Source organism: Pseudonaja textilis, chromosome 2, assembly GCF_049901715.1.
Source record: "Pseudonaja textilis isolate UNSWEBS1 chromosome 2, rPseTex1.2, whole genome shotgun sequence".
Taxonomy (NCBI): Eukaryota; Metazoa; Chordata; class Lepidosauria; order Squamata; family Elapidae; genus Pseudonaja; species Pseudonaja textilis.
In genome coordinates, this window is record NC_141991.1 from 254,945,519 (window position 1) to 254,967,038 (window position 21,520).

At 46.7% G+C, this 21,520-nt stretch overlaps 1 protein-coding gene and 1 long non-coding RNA gene across 2 annotated transcripts in view; one reads left to right on the forward strand and one right to left on the reverse strand.

The window, feature by feature from the left end:
- Positions 1 to 3,324, reverse strand: part of LOC113444937 (myogenesis regulating glycosidase) — a 33,034-nt gene extending 29,710 nt beyond the window's left edge. The window contains exon 1 of the mRNA XM_026713888.2: positions 3,070 to 3,324. The gene's annotated coding sequence lies outside the window, so the exon portion shown is untranslated. The remainder of the gene's footprint in view (positions 1 to 3,069) is intronic.
- LOC148127460 (uncharacterized) overlaps positions 1 to 21,520 on the forward strand; it is a 115,365-nt gene that overhangs the window by 65,753 nt on the left and 28,092 nt on the right. The window lies entirely within an intron of this gene.

Below are 21,520 nucleotides of genomic sequence, written 5' to 3' on the forward strand. Positions count from 1 at the left end.
CAAAATCCTATTCCCCCCCACCCCACTGACCTGCTTTCCAGCTCCATTCTCCTGTGCAGGGCAACCCAAAAAGACCCAGCCAATCAGCTGGGACTCAATGGGAGGTGGAGAATAGATGGGGGCGGGGCCTATCAAGAGGTGGGATTGGCCGGTTCTCTGAACTACTCAAAATTTCTGCTACCGGTTCTTCAGAACCGGTCAGAACCGGCCGAATGCCACCTCTGGACCAGGGCATGCGTGAGGACCTTGTGATGAAATGGGTGGCAGACAAATTTAACGCTGGTGGGCGCAGGTGAAGGGGGGAAATGGAACGGCCGCCTCCAGCAGCACTCTGCTGGCCTAAAAAAAGCCATGTGGAGGCCCTGCGAAGCCCCTACGTGGCCTGTTTTCGGCCTCCAGGAGCGCTCACGGCTAAAAATGGGCCTCTCCAAGGCTGGAAACGGGTCGCAGGAGGCCGTGGAGGCCGAAAACAGGACGCACGGAGGCCGTACCAGTGGCGGGATTCAAATATTTTTATTACTGGTTCTGTAGGTGTGGCTAGGTGGTCATGGGACCTGGACATGGCTATGTGGTTCTCCCCTCCTTTCGCAGCACACACACACACACCCCGTGCCCCGTTTTTTTTTTGCCTCCTGGGATTCAGGTAAGTACGAGGGGGGCGGGATCAGCTGGGCTGCGAAATTTAGATTTCCTGCTTTCTAGCTAATCTAAATTGCGCGGCACAGCTGATCGTCGGAAAAAGCATTTTTTTTTTTTACTACCGGATCGTTCAAACCAGCTCGAACCGGCCAAATACCACCAATGGGCCGCACGCATCCCCTTCTCACAGCCTGTTCGGCTAGCAGAGGCACCGCGGGCCGGTCCTTTCAGTAGTTCCAGGCCGGCTCCACGGACCAGATTTAAGCGCCCCGTGGGCCAGATCTGGCCCGCGGGCCTTGAGTTTGACGCCCCTGGTTTAAGGAGGACCACAGGATTATGCAGTGGGTGTCAACTCATAAAACATTCCCTTCCAACTCTTTGTTTATGTACCCCAGACCAGAAGTCAGCTGGGATGAGTAGGGGGGCCTGGAAGCCCCTTCACCCCCCATCCCAATAGGCATTTAAAAAAGGGGGGAATGGAAGGAGATTTTTCCTCCTCTCCCAAAGTTGCTTCCCTCCGAATCGAATGTGTGGGGTTTGAGAAGAGGCCCCTGGACCCCCTCTCCCCAAATGGTTGCACCCCCCCCAGTTTTCTCCCTAATTTCAGGGAGGGAAGGCTTCCCAGCCCGGTGCAAGACCAGAGGAAGGGGATTCAGCCCCAGCCCACCAGGGAAGGGCGAGATTTGAGGGGGCTTGAGCCAAGCAGGGCGGATCGGGTTTCTTCTCTCCCGGGAGCCCAGGGGGGCTGCCTTCCAAGGAGAGTGTCCCGGTTCCGGGGGGGACGGGACGGGACAGCAAGCAGGCCATTTGTCAGAAATGGTGTAGGATCTCCTGCTTAGGCGGGGAGGGGGGGTTGGACTAGATGACCTACAAGGTCCCTAGCAACTCTGGTTATCTGAATCCCATAGGATCGCGCCCCACTTCTTGCTCCGCAGCAAAGGTGGAGTGTATGTGTGTTTATGTTCGGGTCTCTCTGTGTTTATGTCTCTCTCTCTCTGTGTGTTTGTGTGTTCCTAGGTGTCTCTCTGGATATTTGTGGCTGTGTGTGTTTGTGCGTTTGTGTGTTGGTGTATGTCTGCGTTCCTCTGTCTTTCTCCTTGTGTGAATGCATGTCTGGCTGTGTTTGTGTAACTGTGTATCTCTCTCTCACACACACACATGCGCTGTGTGTCTCTGTGTTTCCATCTATTTGATTGTCTCTTGTGTGTGTCTCTCTCTCTTTCTAAGTGCCTTTGTGTGTGTGTTGGTGAGTCTGTGTGGGTCGATGTGGCTCAGACTTTCTCTCCCCTTGTGTGTTTGTGTGACCCTGTGTTTCTGTCTCTTTGTGTGTGTTTGTGAGTCTGTGTGTGTCTGTCACTCTGTGTAACTATGTATCTCTCTCTCTCTCTCACTGTGTGTCTGTGAGTGTGTCTTTGTGTCTTTGTGTGTCTCTGGGTCTATCTATCTCTCCCTCTGTGTCTGTGCGAGTTTGTGAGTCTGTATCTGTCTGTGCCTGTCTTTCTGTGTGTGTGTGTGTTTCTGTGTGTGTCATTGCGTTTGTGTGACGGCTGCGTGTCTGTGTGTGTGTGTCTTTCTCTCTCTGTGTGTGTCTGTGTTTGTGTAACTGTGTATCTCTCTCTCACACACACACACTTGCGTGTATGTGTGTTTCTGTGTATTTGTGTGTCTGTGTATCTGTCTCTTTCTGAGTGTGTCTTTGGATGTGTGTTTGTGAGTCCTTGTGGATCTGCGCGTCTCTGTGCATCTCTGACTTTCTCTGTGTGTGTGTGTGGGGCTGTCACTTTGTTTGTGTAACTGTCTCTCTCTCTCTCTGCATGCCTGTGTCTTTGTGTGTCTCTGGATGCATCTATCAAATCTCTCCCTTTGTGTCTGTGCGAGTTTGTCAGTCTGTGTCTGTCTGCACCTTTCTGTCTTTCTCTCTCTCTGTGTGTGTTTGTGTCTCTCTGTGTGTCCGGCTGCCACTGCCTTTGTGTGATGGTGTGTATCTCTCTCACACACACATGCTTGTCTCTCTCTGTGTGTGTGTGTGTCTCTCTCTCTCTCTCTTTGTGTGTCTCTATGTTTGTGTATCTGTGTTGTGTGTTTGTGGGTCTGTATCTGTCTGCGCCTTTTTGTCTTTCTCTGTGTGTTTGGCTGTCACTGCGTTTGTGTGATGGTGTGTATCTCTCACACCGCTTGTCTCTCTCTCTCTCTCTTTGTATGTTTGTGCATCTGTGTTGTGTGTGTATCTGAGTTGTGTGTGTGTGCAGGGAGTCCCCCCCTTTTCTTTCCAGACCCTCCCGGAGAAAAACTGACTTTGGGAAGCGGAGCAACTTTCAGTCCCAAAGCCGGGACCCCCGACTCCCCTCGCTGCTCCCCCTCAGCCCGTCCCGTCCCCTCCGTCCCGTCCCGGGGAACTTCAGACCCGCCCGGCCGCCCACCTGCACTCACCTGGCTCGGGGCGGCGCTGCTGGGTGCTGACGGCCGCAGGTGAGCGCGGAGCTCCGGCTTGTTTATGCCTGGCCCGGACTAAGGAGCTGGCCCAGGCGAGGCGGAGGAGGAGGAGGAGGAGGAGGCGGAGGAAGAAGAGGCGGGGGCGGCAGGCGGGGCTGCAGCGGGACCCTCCCCAGCTCGGTCCCGGGGACTGGGGGCGTTTGCGGGCAGGAGAGGCGGCCGGGGCTCCGCGGCGCTGCTCGTCAGGTGAGCGGAGGTGGCGGGAGGGGAGGGGAGGGGGGGACAAGGGGAGGGAGGGAAGGAAGGAAAAGGACTCTGGGAGTTGTAGTTTTGCAGCGGGGGAGCTGCCCGACGGGCCGGGAACTCAGCTGCCGCCCGAGACCGGCCCTCTCTCGCTCTCTCCCTCGCCCCCGATGTGGAGCCTCCCGAGGCAGGAGCAGTCTACCTGGCTCCGGGCTTCACTCACAACAAGGGTTATTTTGGGCCAGCCCGGGGGTGGAACTTGGGGGCTGCTTTCAAGCACCCTCTGCCCGCTACTTAGCTGCTCTCTCTCTCTCTCTCTCTCTCTCCCCCAAACCTCAATGTGGAGCCTCCAGAGGCAGGAGCAGTCTACCTGGCGCCACCCGAGAAGGCAGGAAAGGCTTACCTTGCCCAGCCGGGGAACTGGGGGTTGCTTTCAAGCACCCCTCTGCCCGCTCTCAGCTGCCGCCCGAGACCGCCTCCCGCCCCCATCTCTCTTCCCCGATGTGGAGCCTCCCGAGGCAGGAGCAGTCTACCTGGCTCCGGGCTTCACTCACAACAAGGGTTATTTTGCCCAGCCGGGGGGAACTTGGGGGGTTGCTTCCAAGCACCCTCTGCCCGCAACTCGGCTGCGCTTTCTCTCTCTCTCTCTCTCTCTCTCTCCCCACCCCTCATGCGGAGCCTCCCGAGGCAGGAGCAGTCTATCTGGCGGGAAAGGGCAGGAAAGGGTTACCTTGCCCCCCGCCAGGTATGACTGTAATTGCATCCGTTCCGCTGCAAATCAAGCAATCAATCCTGGCTTAATTCATTCAATCCCGAGGGGATCCAAGACTTTCTGAGGCGGTGGGGGTGGGGGTGGAAATACACCCGAGGCATCATTGCAAACTTTTTAATTGCCTGCCGGCCCCGTGTTCACACGTGCTTTAAAATAAACTTTCGGGTCAGGCAGGGTCGTCTGAAAGGCCACTTGAACTTTTCCCGGGTGAGTTGAGAACCGAGGTTTGTCGCTTGCAAAAAGCAGGTAAACATCTCCCTCTCCGGAAAGGAAATGGCTTCCGGGGAGGAGTTGTGCAACGTGGAAACTAAAAAGAAAAAAAGAAAAAGAAACAGAAAGAAAGAAAGAAAGAAAGAAGAAGCAAAATGTCACCCTCAGCCCTAAAAGTGGATTATATAAGGCAGGGATGTCCGACCTAAACAACTTTTAAGACAGAATTCTGGGACTTGAAGTCCACAGGCCTTAAAATAGCCAAAGTTGGATACCCCTGATTTAAAGCATATTTATTAATTGTCCCATTCCAGGAACACCCTATCTGGAAGGGACTTTGGAGGTCTTCTAGTCCACCCCGCTCACCTCAAGCAGGTGGGTTTCCCAACTTTGGCAACTTGAAAAGACCAGGTGGATTTCAACTCCCAGAAACCTGCAGTTCACTCATCTTAAAACATGCTGGCTGGGGGATTCTGGGAGTTGAAGTCCATCCATCTTAAATCAAACTAGCTGGAAAATTCTGGGAGTTGAAGTCTGCCCATCTTAAATCATGCTGGCTGGGGGATTCTGGGAGTTGAAGTCCACCCATCTTAAATCAAACTAGCTGGGGAATTCTGGGAGTTGAAGTCTGCCCATCTTAAATCATGCTGGCTGGGGGATTCTGGGAATTGAAGTCCATCCATCTTAAATCATGCTGGCTGGGGAATTCTGGGAGTTGAAGTCTGCCCATCTTAAATCATGCTGGCTGGGGGATTCTGGGAGTTGAAGTCCATCCATCTTAAATCAAGCTAGCTGGGGAATTCTGGGCATTGAAGTTCACCCATTTTAAAGCAGGCTGGCTGGGAGGATTCTGGGAATTGTAGTCCATCTTAAATCAAGCTAGCTGGGGAATTCTGGGAGTTGAAGTCTGCCCATCTTAAATCATGCTGGCTGGGGAATTCTGGGAGTTGAAGTCTGCCCATCTTAAATCATGCTGGCTGGGGGATTCTGGGAGTTGAAGTCTGCCCATCTTAAATCAAGCTGGCTGGGGGATTCTGGGCATTGAAGTTCACCCATTTTAAAGCAGGCTGGCTGGGAGGATTCTGGGAATTGAAGTCCATCCATCTTAAATCAAGCTAGCTGGGGAATTCTGGGCATTGAAGTTCACCCATCTTAAATCATGCTGGCTGGGGGATTCTGGGAGTTGAAGTCTGCCCATCTTAAATCAAGCTAGCTGGGGAATTCTGGGCATTGAAGTTCACCCATCTTAAAGCAGGCTGGCTGGGGGATTCTGGGAATTGTAGTCCATCTTAAATCAAGCTAGCTGGGGAATTCTGGGAGTTGAAGTCTGCCCATTTTAAAGCATGCTGGCTGGGAGGATTCTGGGAATTGAAGTCCGTGTGTCTTAGCATTGCCAACTGTGGAAAATCCTGGTCCAGAGTTAAAGAGAAAAGCAAAAAGCACCTTGAAAGAAAGACACCAGGCTACATATTAGAATCACCATGAGTGCTTCTAAAAGTGGCAGCTTCCCAGCAAACCTTCAGCTTAGGAAAAACTTCGTCACACTAAAGTCTGTGCCGGGAGCTGGGGAAGTGGAAGAGAGACCTACAAGGTCAGTTTGGTCTCAGGATTAAGGTACCAAGCGAAAGAGCGGGAGACAGGGCGTTCTAGTCCGGCCTTAGGCCTGGAGGCCAGCTGGGTGACTTTGGGCCAATCCATCAGGAGCAGGCTCTGAGTTCTAGTGCCACCTTAGCCATGAAATTCCAACCAATCACCAGGAGACTGTGAGTTATTTGTAAACAGGATAATAAAGGTGCCATGCAAATAAATGAGAAAGAAAGAAAAAAAGAAAGAAAGAAAGAAAGAAAGAAAGAAAGAAAGAAAGAAAGAAAGAAAAGAGGGAAGGAAGAAAAGAAAGAGAAAAAGAGAAGAAAAAAGAAAGAGAAAAACAGAAAAAAGGAAGGGAGGAAAAGACAAAAAAGGGAGGGAAGGAGGGAAGAAAGGAAAGGAAGAAAGGAAGGAAGAAAAAGAAAAAAGAAAAAAGAAAAATAGAAAAGCAGAGAAAAAGAAGAAAGGAAGAAGAAAAGAAAAGGGGGAGGGAGGGAAGGAAAAAAGAGGAAAAAAGAAAGGAAGAAAAAGAAAATAAAGAAAGAAAAAGAGAAGGAAGGAAGAAAAGAAAGAAAAGATAAGAGAAGAAAAAGAAAGGAAAACAGAAAAACAGGAAAAGGAAGGAAAAGACAAAAAGAAAGGGAGGGAAGGAAGAAAGGAAAGGTGGAGAGAGAAAGAAAAAGAAAGAAAGAAAAAGAAAAAAAGAAAGAGAAAAATAGAAAAGCAGAGAAAAAGAAAGAAGGAAGATAGGAAAAGAAAGAAGAGGGAAGAAGGGAAGGAAGAAAGAAGGAAAGAAAAAAGGAAAAAGAAAGGAAGAAAAAGAGAAGAAACAAAGAAGGCTTGATTCTTGATTCCTCAACTACTTTTCTTGATTCCTCAACTACTTTTCATAAACAAGAAATGTTTAATTTTAAATGCACGCACAGGTAGACACAAGATATCTGGCAAACCTCATCCATATAATGGAAGATTTGCATCATGGCTTCATGCCTGGCACTTCGCATTTTCCTCACACTGGTTGTGGGCTGGGTGTGTTCAGGGGAACTTTATTAATATATCTGTATTAACAAACTCTTCGGTTTTTTTTTTTTATCCAACCAGGATTCAGGGTTTACGAAGACCGTCTCTTCTAAGATGCAGTGGGTACTTCTAAGGAGGTAGCCTTTTATAGCGATTTTGCAGAATTGAGTAGGAGGAGAGAACTGGAAGCCCAAAATTGGAAGGCCAAGCTTGTGCTTTTGATAAAAAGGAGTTTTGTCGTCAGACGCCTTCTGATTTACAGCCAGGCAAATCTATGGCACGTGTACCACAGGTGGCACGCAGAGACATTTGTGCGGGCACACGAGGCAAACTTACCTGCACTGCATCTCCCAGCTGATTTTCAGCCCATTTGAGGCCTTTTTCGGCCTCCCAGAGGCTCGAGGGAAGCCCCTGCAGCCTTCGTAGGCCGAAAACCAGGCCTGTTTCATCACTTCCTATATTTCCAGAATACAAAACGGGCCCATTTTTCAGCCTACAAAGGCTGCAGAGGCTTCCCTCGAGCCTCTGGGAGGCTGAAAAAGGCCTCAAACGGGCTGAAAATCAGCTGGGAGATGCAGTGCAGGTAAGGGGGCGGTAGCGGGGGGTGGGAGACTCGTGTGCACATGCTCAGGGGGCATTGGGAGGGCCTGCACACATTGCCTTCTGGGTGTTGGCATGCGGCACGTGCGCACTCAATTTTTGGCATAGGAGCCCAATAAGGTTAGCCGCCACTGTCCTATGGTTTACAAAGTGTGATTTGTCTGCTGGGTGTTTTTTTTAATCTCCTGTTTACATTCAGGCTTTGATCGAAGCCACAAGCCCTTGCAAGAAGAAATAAAGTCAACAATAATTTCACTCAAATAAGTAAATAAGCAAACAAGAACGAGTCGGTCCTTCATTTCTCAACCCTGGGAAGGAAGGCTAAATTGCAAAACCACTTGCCAAAAAAACTTGCCAAGAAAACCTTGCCAAGAGGCCAGGCCCGGCCATTGCCAGGAGTCAACACTAAAAATAAAATTAAAAATAAAATTAAATGTATTTGTGTGTTTGTGCATGTGTGTGTACATACTTACGTGCGCTCTTTTGGTAATCCTGTTAGATCTTTTAACGACCCTGAAGGTGGATTGATAGTGAGACCGCTTTGCATAGATTGTCACATGTGTTACGAGCTTTTCCCTAGACACACGCACACACACACACCACACAATGCTGAGTCCTCTGAAGTTGAACCGCCCTTCCTTCCGTGCTGTGTTTTTAACAACCTTTAGACTAGCTCGTTTCCCGGGCTCCTTCGGATTTTATGGCTTGTATCGGTGTGTGCGTTAAGTGGATTTTTTTTCTTCTTTCTTAATCGCTCCTGAAATTGCAATCTCTTTATGACCATCTGTCGGGCCTGGAGTTGCATTTCTTTATGGCTTGTTTTCCAGATAAAGAGGGTTTTTAAGGGGGAAAAATGTTAAACAGCGGAAACAAACAGAGAGAGGCAATTCAGACGATTTTTTTCCAACCGTCTCTAACTAAGCCTTAAAAACAGGGATTAAGTGTGGTGCTCTGGGCTCGGAGAAGCAACATTCCGCTTAGGTTGCATCCTGTTTTGCAAGAGGTGAAGGCCGGGGTTGGTGCTGGGGGAGGAGAGGGTTTCTCCCCTCCCCATTGCTAGCTAGAAAAAGATATTCCAATAGAAAAGAGTCTTTGTAGCTCAGGCTCGAACCGGGGAGCTTGGTGCTGTGTGAGTTTGCAGACGTTTCATGACCCAGCTAGGTAACATCATCAGTGCTAGAAAGGAGTGGGGTTGGCAGAGAAGAGGAGGAGGAGGGGGGAGGAGGAGGAGGAGGTGGAGGAGGAGGAGGGACAGTGGAGTTCTTGGTGCTCTCTGAGCTTGGTGGTTTTCTTGCAGACGTTTTATGACCCAACTAGGTAACATCATCAATGCCAGAAGGGAGGGGGATTTATAACGATAGTGGTGGTAGTAGTGATGATGATGATGATGATGATGATGATGAGGAGGAGGAGGAGGAGGAGGAGGAGGAGGAGGAGGAGGAAGGACTGGAATTCTTGATGTTCTCGGAGCTTGGTGGTTTTCTTGGAGACGTTTCATGACCCAACTAGGTAACGTCATCAGTGCTAGAAGGGATTTGTGATGGTGGTGGTGATGATGATGATGATGAGGAGGACGAGGAAGTACTATGCAGTCCTTAGTGTTCTCTTAGCTGTGATTGTTTTCTTGCAGGCATTTTGTTGGGTATATGGATACACCAACTGGTTTGGGTGAATGAATATATAAAACCTAGGTTTATGTGTTTGCAGCTTTAAGCTCCAAAACTGCAATGTCATCGGATAATTATGGGTGTGGTTGTAAGCTGCAATAAGAGGCAGTGAGAGAGACGTAACACTTCCTGGTTTCTGATGCTGGTTTCGAGTCTCTGTTCCTGGTTCCTGGTGTTACTGGTCTCTGGTCTGTCTGCTGTCTGCCTACTGCTTTACTCCTGCATGAGATGTCTACTGTGCAAGATACTTCTCTCTACTGAACTAAAGGACTGTGTTTACTTGGTGAGCTGTTCATACTCAGCATTGTCTTTGAGAGAAAGTTATCAGAAGAAGAAGATTTACAAGCAGATAAAGACATTGTATTTACTGTTTATAGACTAGGTAACTGGATGGATAAACTGGATACTGACATATGGACTGAATGACTCTTCTTAATCTCTGTGTGAATTAAATATCTATTTAAAACCACAAACAGTGTCATTTGTCTCAAGTGTGTGTATACCCTTGGGCCCAGCCTCTCTCTCTCATTTGGCTGCCTGGTTAGACTGCTGCTGTGCACTCTGCTCGGGGGTTTATCCCCAAACACTAACATTGGTTATGGGCCCAGCAGTGTGCACAGTCTAGCTAACCAGGATATACCAGAGAGAGTTAGATTTGGGGTGAGTTGCACATTGCTGTAAAGACAAACTGTTTGTTAAATAGTTATTTTTCTGCAGAGCAATGGCACAAGTAAATTTGCCAAGTCTGTCTATGATATCCAGGTTAGATGGAACAAACTATGTTTCATGGTCAATGAAGTGTAGTTTACTGCTACGAAGAGAAGGTTTGTGGGACATAATTACAAACCCACCAGATGTATCTAATTTGGATCCTACTGTTGAAGAGGATGCCAGAAAGATACAGGACTATAAACAAAAGATTGAACAGGCTTTGTGCATCATAGGACTGACTCTCTCAGACCAGCAACTGATACATATCCGTGGAGAGGAAAATGCTGCCATTTGCTGGCATAACCTCAAGAAGATTTATGTTCGAGACAGTGTAGGAGCTCATATCAATCTTACACGGAAGCTGTTTAGAACACATCTTGAGAGCAATGGAGACATGTTAACTCATTTAAACTGTATGAAAAGCATTTTTCAAGAGTTACAAGAAAAAGAGCTTATATTTAATGAGTTGCAACAAGTATACATTATACTGTCTTCTTTGGATCGAAGCTATGATGATTTTGTGACTGCATTAGAGGTATTGCCTAAAGACAGTTTATCAGTAACTGAGATAACTGGCAGGCTATTAGAAGAAGCCAGAAGAAGGAGTGAACGTGACCAGCTGAGAGAAGATAAGCCTAATGAAGAGAAATTATCTTCAAAGCCTGAAAGAAACCAGCTATGCAAGGTAAAGCACCCGGAGGAAGAGAAGTTATCTTCAGCGGCATACACAATTAAAAAGTGTTTTAATTGTGGAGGCAGAGGACATTTGGCAAGATTCTGCAGAAAAGGAAAACGCCAGAATTTAAAGAAGCCAAAGAAATCCTTTGAACTAGCCACGTTCAGCAACTGTGATATGAAGAATGATATATGGGTGGTGGACAGTGGAGCATCCCACTGTATCACGAGAGATAAGACAAAGTTTATAAAAATGTCTACAAGCTCTCAGCATATATCACTCGCTAATGGTTGGCACCTCAAGGCCAAGGGTGAAGGTATTGCATATTGTCCATGTTTAAAACAGAACATAAAAATGTTGTATGTACCACAGTTAAAGATGAACTTACTTTCTGTAAGAGTATTAGATAAACTAGGATATGTGGTTACATTTAAGAATAATAAGTGCATACTGGAAAGAGATAACAAAAAGGTAACTGCAGCTTTAAATGGAGCATTGTATGTCTTACATGATAGTAAGAAAGGGGAGGCACAGACTGTATTTAACAATACCAAGCCTCATGATGAATGTATCCATTTACTGCATAGGCGTAAAGACATTGTATTTACTGTTTATAGACTAGGTAACTGGATGGATAAACTGGATACTGACATATGGACTGAATGACTCTTCTTAATCTCTGTGTGAATTAAATATCTATTTAAAACCACAAACAGTGTCATTTGTCTCAAGTGTGTGTATACTCTTGGGCCCAGCCTCTCTCTCTCATTTGGCTGCCTGGTTAGACTGCTGCTGTGCACTCTGCTCGGGGGTTTATCCCCAAACACTAACACATTTCATGACCCAACTAGTTGTTAGGTGGTGATTATCCCTTGATTGGATTATTGTGAGGCTGTTCTGACCCAGCCTCCCAAACACAACAAACCCCCTGAAGCGGACTCAAAGATTCCTTTATTAGGAGTCACGGCAAAAAGTTTCTCTCTCACCGCAGGCTAACAAATCCGTCCGTCCAGAAGAGGAATAGTAGTCTGCCAGATCTATTCATCTCCACCCCTACCTTTTATCCCCATAGCTAGGGTGGGGCTTCGCTAGCAGCGGTGGCTCTTCCGTCCCAAGGACCGGCCCATAGATTTCCACTGCTCTCCTCTCCTCTGCCTTCTGCATATCTGCGCATCAGGCACTGGGCCCAGCTGTTCCTCCTCTTCCTCATCAGCCACCTCCAGACCTGGGTGCTGTTGACTTTCCATCTGAGGGCTGATGGACGGCCCAGGCTCTGCCTCCGTCTCTCTTTCTCCCACCCTGCCAGCTCCATTCCCCCTTCCCCCTGGGAGCTCCCAGGTTGCCCTGATGCTGGCTCTGACTCCCATGCCTCCTCCTCCTCCTCCTCCTCCCCCACCTTTTCCTCCTTCTCCTCCTCTTCCTCCTCTTCCTTCTCCTCCTCCCTCCTTGTCTTCCTCCTCCTTTTCCTCCTTCTCCTTATCTTCCTCCTCTTTTTCCTCCTCCACTTCCTCCTCTCCTCCTCCTCCTCCTCCTCCTCTCTCCTTGTCTTCCTCCTCCTTTTCCTCCTTCTCCTTGTCTTCCTCCTCCACTTCCTCCTCTCCTCCTCCTCCTCCTCCTCCTCCTCCTCCTCCTCCTCCTCCTCCTCCTCCTCCTCTGATTCGGCTGCTGGAGAGACTGGCAGCCGACAGGCCACCACAGAGACAAGACCACAATCCAATCAAGAATACTCTCACCAATGCTGATAGAGCAGACCCCTTGTACATAAACAGAGAACAACCCCCCGTCCCTTCTAGCACGGATGCTGTTACCTAGTTGGGTCATGAAACATCCGCAAGAAAGCGACCACGCTCAGAGAGCACCAAGGGCCGCACCGAGACATGTTTCTTTGGCCCTCGGCCTTTTTGGTGGTGGTGGTTATGGGGGAAAGAGAATTCAACCGAGCCCACGGCATAGTTTGTCACCAGTGGCACTTTTTAATGGCAGTCTCTCTCGACTCTCTTAATACCAACATGGCGGAGTGGGATAAGCCTCTGAAACAAACTCAGGATGAATTATATAGCTGTCCCTCTCCGGCCCTCCAGACCTCTTAAAATGACTTGTGTCCCACCTGCAAGGAGAGAAAAGAGAATTAGCACCCCCAGTAAAGCCCACCAGGGCTGCCTCTCCAAACCTCCATCGTGCCAGAACATTCCAGCCTTCTAAACTCCAAGGGATCTTTTTATTTTATTTTATTTATTTGATTTGTTGACCGCTTACAAGATAATAGGTGTAAGTATAAACATGAGTAAGAATACAGGAAATAGGTAGGAATAAATGGGGACAACAGGACAGGGACGGGAGGCACGATGGTGCGCTTATGCACGCCCCTTAAAAACCTCTTAGGAATGGGTATTCTCTTCTTTCCTTTCCTTTCCTTCCTTCCTTCCTTCCTTCCTTCCGTCCTTCCTTCCTTTCCCCTTCCTTGCTTCCTTCCTTCCTTCCTTCCTTCCTTCCTTCCTTCCTTCCTTCCCCTTCCTTTCCTTTCCTTTCCTTTCCTTTTCCTTCCTTCCTTCCTTCCTTCCTTTCCCCTTCCTTGCTTCTTTCCTTCCTTCCTTCCTTCCGTCCTTCCTTCCTTTCCCCTTCCTTGCTTCTTTCCTTCCTTCCTTCCTTCCTTCCTTCCCCTTCCTTTCCTTTCCTTTCCTTTCCTTTCCTTCCTTCCTTCCTTCCTTCCTTCCTTCCTTCCTTCCTTCCTTCCTTCCTTTCCCCTTCCTTGCTTCTTTCCTTCCTTCCTTCCTTCCTTCCTTCCTTCCTTCCCCTTCCTTTCCTTTCCTTTCCTTTCCTTTCCTTCCTTCCTTCCTTCCTTCCGTCCTTCCTTCCTTTCCCCTTCCTTGCTTCTTTCCTTCCTTCCTCTCTCCCCTCCCTCCCTCCCTCCCTCCCTTTTCTCTCCTTTCTTTCCTTCCTTCCTTCCCTGTTCTCATTCTTTCCCCCTTCCTTCTTTCCTTCCTTTTTTATTTTATTTATTTTATTTGTCAACCGCTTACAAGATAATAGGTGTAAGTATAAACACAACTAAGAATACAGGAAATAGGTACGAAAAATTGGGGACAATAGGACAGGGATAAGAGGCACGATGGTGCACTTATGCACGCCCCTTACATGCCCCATCTAATCTAAGTCATCAGAATAACAGAGTTGGAAGGGAGCGTGGAGGTCATCTAGTCCAACCCCCTGCTCAGGCGCCAAACCCTACACCATTCCAGACAAATGGCTGTCCAGTCTCTTCTTCAAAACCTCCAGTGATGGAGCCCCCACAATTTCTGGAGGCAAACTTTCCACTGATTAATTAAGAGAATAACAGAGCTGGAAGGGACCTTTGGAGGTCTTCTAGTCCAACCCTTTGCTCAAGCAGGAGCCCCCTATGGCAGTGGTGGTTAAGCTTTTCGGCACCGAGAGCTGAAACAGGAGCGCATGTGTATGCGACAAAAAGGGACCGAGTGCCAAAATGCGCATGCATTGGAACTAGAAGAGCAACTCCTGGCACATGCATGTGTACCAGCCACCTGGTCTTCCAGCTTCTGACGCTTATGCACATGTGAAGACCAGTTTCTAACGTGCATTTGCACGCCAGCCAGCTGGTCTTTGGGCACGCATGCGTGTTAGAAACTGGAAGATCAAGTGGTCGGTGTGCATGCACACGCCTGGAGCTGCTTTTCTGATTTCCGGTGCTCGCACATGCGTGATGACCAGCTGGCCGGTGCACATGTGTGCACCGGAACCCGGAAGATCAACGGGCAATGGCTGGCATACCTTGAGAGATGGTTCTGTATACCACTTCCGGCACGCATGGCATAGGTTCGCCATCACGGCCCTATCATGGCGTAGGGCCTATACCATTTCAGACAAGGGGGCATTTAATTTCACCCCTCCTCCATTCCTTCCTTCTTCTCTATTTTAATTTTAAGGACATGTTACTAGTCCTCATGGTTTTGCGGTGAGTTGGCGTCCACGAGCCTGAAAGTTGCCAAGGTTGGGCGAGCCCTGTTGTAATTGAATTGGACGAGTCAATTAATTTTAACTTGGGAGGCATATGGTAAATTTCCTCTTAGCCAGTTGTGTCAAACCAAGCACAACTTCTCAAAAGAACAATTAATCAGTGGAACAACGTTGCCTCCAGAAGTTGTGAATGCTCCTACACTGGACATTTTTTTTAAAAGATGTTGGATAACCATTTGTCTGAAGTGATGTAGAGTTTCCTGCCTGAGCAGGGGGTTGGACTAGAAGACCTCCAAGGTCCCTCCCAATTCTATTCTTCATTCAATTCTATTCTATTTCTATTCCTATTTCTATTCCTATTCTATTTTATTCTATTCTATCCCTATTATTTCTATTTCTATTCTATTCTTCATTCTGTTCTGTTCTATTCTGTTCTATTCTATTCTATTCTATTCTATTCTATTCTATGCTATTCTTTTCTATCTATTAGTTCTATTTCTATTCTATTCTTCATTCTATTCTATTCTATTCTATTCTATTCTATTCTATTCCTATTTCTGTTCTTAGTCTAGTCTAGTCTAGTCTATTCTTCATTCTATTCTATTCCTATTCTATTCTATTTCTAATTCTATTCTATTCTATTCTATTCTATTCTATTCTATTTCTATTTCTATTCTATTCAACTGTTATTCTATTCTATTTCTATTCTAGTCTAGTCTATTCTTCATACTATTCTATTTCTATTCCTATTCTATTCTATTCCTATTCTATCTATTTCTATTCTTTCCTGATTCTATTCTATTCTATTCTATTCTATTCTATTCTATTCTATTCTATTCTATTCTATTCTATTCTATTCTATTCTATTCTATTCTATTCTATTCTTCATTCAATTCTATTCTATTTCTAATTCTATTCTATTCTATTTCTATTCTATTCTATTCTATTCTATTCTATTCTATTCTATTCTATAAGAGCCATAACTACCCAGCAGCAGGAGAAAGCCATTAAAATATCTTGAGGGTTGGAAACTTAGACCAGGTGTGTTGAAGTTGGAACTTTCAGAAGTGTGGAACTTTTCAGAAGCAGTGGAGTGGAACTTTTGCAGTGGGCCGAAATCCAGGGTGGATTTTGACAGGGCCTCCACCTCATCCACGGGACCTGTTCCCACAGGGAGTACTTGACTTATGGCCTCAAGTGTGATCAGAATTTCCACTGCTAAGCAAGGCATTAAGCCCTGCCTGCTTTTACTTTTCTTTCCCTCAGCAGTGGTCGAGCAAGTTACTGCCATTGTTAAGTGAAGCGCACCACCATTAAGCGGATCTGGCTTTGGCCGAGTAGCTCCACTGGTTAACTGTTCTCACTGTCAGGATGTTTCTCCTTAATTCTAGGTTGAAGATCCCCCCGAGAAGCTTCCATCCATTAAATAACAGAATAGCATTGGAAAGGGACCTTGGAGGTCTTCTAGTCTAACCCCCTGCCTAGGCGGAAAACCGTACACCACTTCAGACAAATCTAATTAAAAACTTCCAGTGCTGGAGCATTCACCACTTCTGGGGGCGATCTGTTCCACTGGTTAACTGTCCTGACTATTAGTAAGTTTCTCCTTAATTCCAGGTTGCTTCTTCCCTTGATTAATTTCCATTCATTGTTTCTTGCTCAGCTCCATGTGTGTGTGCAAATGCCCACTGCTCGTGCAAATGGAGCTGTGCATGTGTGTGTGTGTGCCTGTCCCCCCCTCCCTCACTAACAGTTTCCTTCCCCCTCCCTCACCAACAGTTGGGGACCACCGCGCTTCATTATATAGGGCAGTTTTGTTTTTCCAATGCAAGTTTTGGATTTCCTTACTTAAGGTTCATATACGGGAAAGATGGCGGCAGGCTTGGCAAACGTGCACAGAGCATCATGTCCACCTGGTGGTCGTAGTATGGGAAATTCCTGGAAGACAAAAGGAGAGAAAGGAGCACGCTTAGAAGTGTCACTAGACTAGACACACAGTGCTGCCTACTCTCGTGAGAGTCACTACTCAAACAGGAGACCCTAAGCCCGTGACGGCGAACCTTTTTGGCACCGAGTGCCCACATTGGAATGCGCATCCGTGGTCATGCATGTGTGGGTGCCGGAGTGCCGGAAACCCAAAGACCAGCTGGCCAGTGTGCACGTGCCTGTTTGGGGGGGAATTTTTGGCACTGTTTTCAGGCCATTTCCTGGGCCATTTTCTAGTGTTTTGGGCCTGAAAAATCGCCCGAAAAACAGCCTGCTTTTGGGGGCCATTTTCAGGCCCTTTGGGGGCCATTTTTCAGCCTGAAAAACAGTCTTAAACGGTCTAAAAATGGCCTAAAGTGGCCCATGGATTGAAAATGGCCCGGAAAACAGCCTGTTTTTTGGCCATTTTTGGCCATTTTCAGGCTGTTTGTGGGGGGCATTTTCAGGGCATTTTGGACCATTTTTCAGCTCGAAAAACAGCCTAAAATGGCCTGGAAAATAGCCAGGAAATGGCCTAAAATGGCTCAAAAACGACCCAGAAAATGTCTTGAAAAATGGACCATTTGGGGGGCATTTTCCAGTTCTCCGGCACCCGCAAAGACCAGTTGACCGGTGCACATGTGCAGGCCATAAACCAGAAGAGCAGCTGGCGAGGGCTCTAAGCACCATAGATTTGCCATCATCATCCCTAGACCATTTCAGACAAATGGTTGTCCAATCTCTTCTTGAAAGCCTCCAGTGATGGAAGTTCCCACAACATCTGGCGGCAATCTGTTCCCCTGGTTAATTGTTCTCACCGATAGGAAGTTTCTCCTCAGTTCCAAGTTGCTTCTCTCCTTGGTTAGTTAGCTAGTTAGTTTAGTTTAGAATCTTTTTAGTGCTCTGCCAACCAATACCTTTTCAACCAATCCATTCAATCTATTCTGAGTCGGAAGGGACCTTGGAGGTCTTCTAGTCCAACCCCCTTCTCAAGCAGAAGATCCCAAACCATTCCAGACAAGTGGCTGTGCAGTCTTTTCTTAAAAACCTCCGGTGGCGGCCCTACCAGTCTCCTGGATAGCCTGTACAACTTGCCGCACTTGAAACGGCTGCTTTCTGCTGAATTGTTGGAGCCAACTTTTGTCACATCTCTATAGGGCCAAGACTGAGTTGTGAGTGGGGCTAAGGGGCTTTCTGAACCTGTCGGGGTATTGTGGTTAGCTGGCAGCAGGTGCAGATGGCTGAGGAGAGCGGGAACTCTGATGAAGGGCCGGGACCATCCGGGAGTGGACTGCTGCCTTCAGAGATTGTGAGGACTGGCAGCAGCAATGAGGAGCTTCCCGAGGAGCCTGTGCCAAGTGCGCGTGCACGGAGGATTGTTCGGAGGAAAGAACAATTACAGCAGCACAGGCGACTCGGGAGTAAGGCTGCAAGGCAATGGCCCCTCCCTAAAGAGGATAAAAGCCAGGTTTGGAAAAGTGTCCTTTGCAGACAGCAAAGAAGCTCTGAAACTCAACGGGTGGACATCTTAGTTTGTGTTTGGAGAGTTTTGTAAATTAGTTCTTATCTCTGGGTTTTTGGCAGCCTCGACAAACATACTTGGCACGGCTCTTTCTTGTTGGAGCTAATTAGTGGAAAGCAGCCTTCAGAACAGAATTTGATATTAAACCTTAAAAGGCGGGGGCTGCTGCCTTTGTCTGTGTCTGTTCTTTGGGGACCCGGTTGGGTCAGAACAGGGGGTGAAGCTGTGCCAACTATTCCCAGTTGCCTCTTGCAAAAAAAGCAACTTTGGGACAACCAGGACCTGGATGACTGAGGACCTCCATAGACCAGGGGTGTCAAACTCGCATCGTCACATTGTCGTTATTGCGACCTTCCCCCCCCCAGCTCGCTAAACTGGGGTGAACATGGGCAGCGCATGACACATCCAGCCTGTGCAGCGGCGAGTTTGACACCCCTGCCACAGACATCCGAAGCTGTGTTGGCAACCCTGGAGCCAGATGGTGACTTTTAAAAAAATAAAATAAAAAGTTTTTTTATTTTTAACAACAAACATAAAACAACAAATAAAACCTTCTTTCAGTTATACAATGTGTTGGTTGGTACATATATCCTGTGCACAATATCTATAGTCTTTTACATTTACATTGCATTAATTAACTTTCCATATCATATTATATTATTACTATACAACCATTAGACTTTAATTTCAGTTCCATATTATCCTTTAGAGCACATCTCAATTCTTACTAATTGTTATTCATATTATATTTTATTTAAAGATAATCAGTTATAACATATCGTAATTACTATAATATACTTCCATTTCCTACTATTCTATTTAACCATGGATAGAATAAACCCCATATCTTATAATAGTCTTTTTTTCTTCTTGCTCTCTAATTGCTAATGTTAATCTGCTCATTTCTACACATCCCATTATTTTCTTAATCACCTCCTCCTCCATCGGAGTTTTCTCATTTTTCCGATTTTAAGCCAATGCAATTCTAGCTGCAGTTAATACATTAAGAATCAAGTATGTCACTTCTCTACTGTAACCTTCAGGTAAAATTCCCAATAAAAATGTCTCTGGTTTTAAATCTAGGTGCTGTATTTTTCATTTTTTTTTCCAACCATGTGTGTATTTTTAGTCCAATATCTTTTAGCTTCCTCATATGTCCACCACATATAGTAATTAGGTGTCTAATTAGATCCAGGTGTCTGACAGCCTTTCCAACACTTCGCAGATGGTGACTTTTGAGAGCCATACTCAAAACTCTTTGAGGGGGCCCTCTCACTAGAAAAATAAAAGCATCGATCAAAACGCAGAGTTAAAAGTGAGGCATTTGTTAAGTGAGTTTTCCCCCATTTTAGGACTGTTTTTGCCCCGTTTGTTACATAAGCTAACTTTGAACAGTCGCTAAATGAACTGTTGTAAGTCGAGAACTACTGTGGCAAATTGGTTGCTGGAATATCCCACATTCTCCTATCTTGCCAAGAAATAGGTTGGGATCTACTTTATCAAATGCCTTCCTGAAGTATTTTGCTGAATCTTGTCACGCTCCCAAGAATTGATTTAACAGGATGGCATTCCTCTTTTTCTTCCAAGAATGTCAGGATATCTAATCCCTTTATGGCCCTTCTAGTATTTCCTTCCTCTCGTCCCATCCTTGGTAAGCTTTAGACAGGCACAACCCAGACTTTGGAACCAACGTTGACATGGAGAGCTTATCGGCTCCGACATGTAAGCTTCGGAGTTAATTTTTAATTCAGCCTACATTTTTTTTTTTAAGTTAGGAGAGAGTAACATTTGCACACAAGGAGGACAGAGAACGTCCACCTGTTCCTGTGGTGTTGGTGAAAAAATTAACATTTGTATGTTTAAGTCCCCACAGGAAACTGTTTTTTCCTCCAATGATAAATGCAAGTCCTTCTCTCTGTTCACCGTCTGTTTCTCTTGATCCGTTTCTCTCCGTCTCTTTCACTCTTTTTTGTCCTTTACTCACTCCCTCTCTTTCCATCTCTCTCTTCATCTCTCTGTCCCTCTCTTTGTCTCTCTTTCTCCATCTGTGTCTCTCTCATTCTCTATCTCTCTATTTTTCTGTCTCCATTTCTGTCCCTCCATCTCTCCATCTGTGTCTCTCTCATTCTCTATCTCTCTATCCCTCTCCATTGCTGTCTCTCTCTCCATCTCTCTTTCTATTTCCATCTCTCTCTCTCCATCTCTCTGTCCCTCTCTTTCTCTCCCCATCTCTCTTTTTCCATTTCTGTCTCCATCTCTCTCTCCATTTCTGTCTCTCTCTCCCCATCTCTCCCCTTCTCCATCTCTCTTTCTCTCTCCATTTTTCACTCCATCTTTCTCTGTCTCTCTGTCTGTCTCTTTCCCCCGCGTCTGTTTGTGTAGGAGGGGAAATATGACCACAGTATACAGCACTGTTCTTCAACTTTAGTAAACTCACGGTGTGTGGATTTCAGCTCCCAGAATTCCCCAGCCAGCATGGATCTTCATGAAATCTACCCCACTGGTCTTTTATTTAAAAGACACACGGTTGTTATTTAGCAACTAAAATTGTGGGTTCTCCCATACAGCTTCCTTCGCTATCCATACGGATGTTCTTCTAAAACCTGTGATGGGTCAGTTGGCATGTAGAGATGGAACCCATTGCTGTAAACCATTTTACAAAATTTGTCCACGAAGCAGCTTCGGAAATTCAATGCAACCTCTCCTCCTCCTCGTCCACTTCCTCCTCCTTCCCCACCAACCCCTCAAGAAGGGAAAAAAACACCAGAAGAAGTTCTCGTCCCAGGAACAACAGCTGGCTATTTGAAATCAGGGCTCCTATGACAGGAATTTTGCCTTCCTTCTTGTCAACGGAAGCACAAGGCTGACCTCCACTGTTGGTGAGAGAACATTTTCAGGCTGTGGGAAGGATAATTCCGAAGAAAGGAGCGCAGGAGGACTGGGTGCTCCGGGCCAGCATTTCTCAACCTCAACAATTTTAAGAGGGGGTGGACATCAACATCTGGTATTCCATAGCTAGCATGCTTTAAGAGTGGTGGACTCCAACTCCCAGAATTCCACAGTCAGCAAGCTTTAAGGTGGGTGGATTTTAATTCCTAGAGTTCTCCAGCCAGCATGATTTAAGACCGATGGACTCCAAGTCCCAGAATTCCACAGTCAGCCAGCTTTAAGGTGGGTGGATTTTAATTTCCCGAGTTCTCCATCCAGCATGATTTAAGACCGATGGACTCCAAGTCCCAGAATTCCACAGTCAGCAAGCTTTAAGGTGGGTGGATTTTAATTCCTAGAGTTCTCCAGCCAGCATGATTTAAGACCGATGGACTCCAAGTCCCAGAATTCCCTCACCAGCATGTCTGCCCGTCATAGCATTGCTGAGGTCAAGAAAAAACTGCCCATGGACCTTAAGTTGGGATCTCCAAATTTGACAGCTTTAAGACTTGTGGACTTCAACTCCCAGAATTCCTCAGCCAGCCTGGCTAGCTGAGAAATTCTGGGAGTTGTAG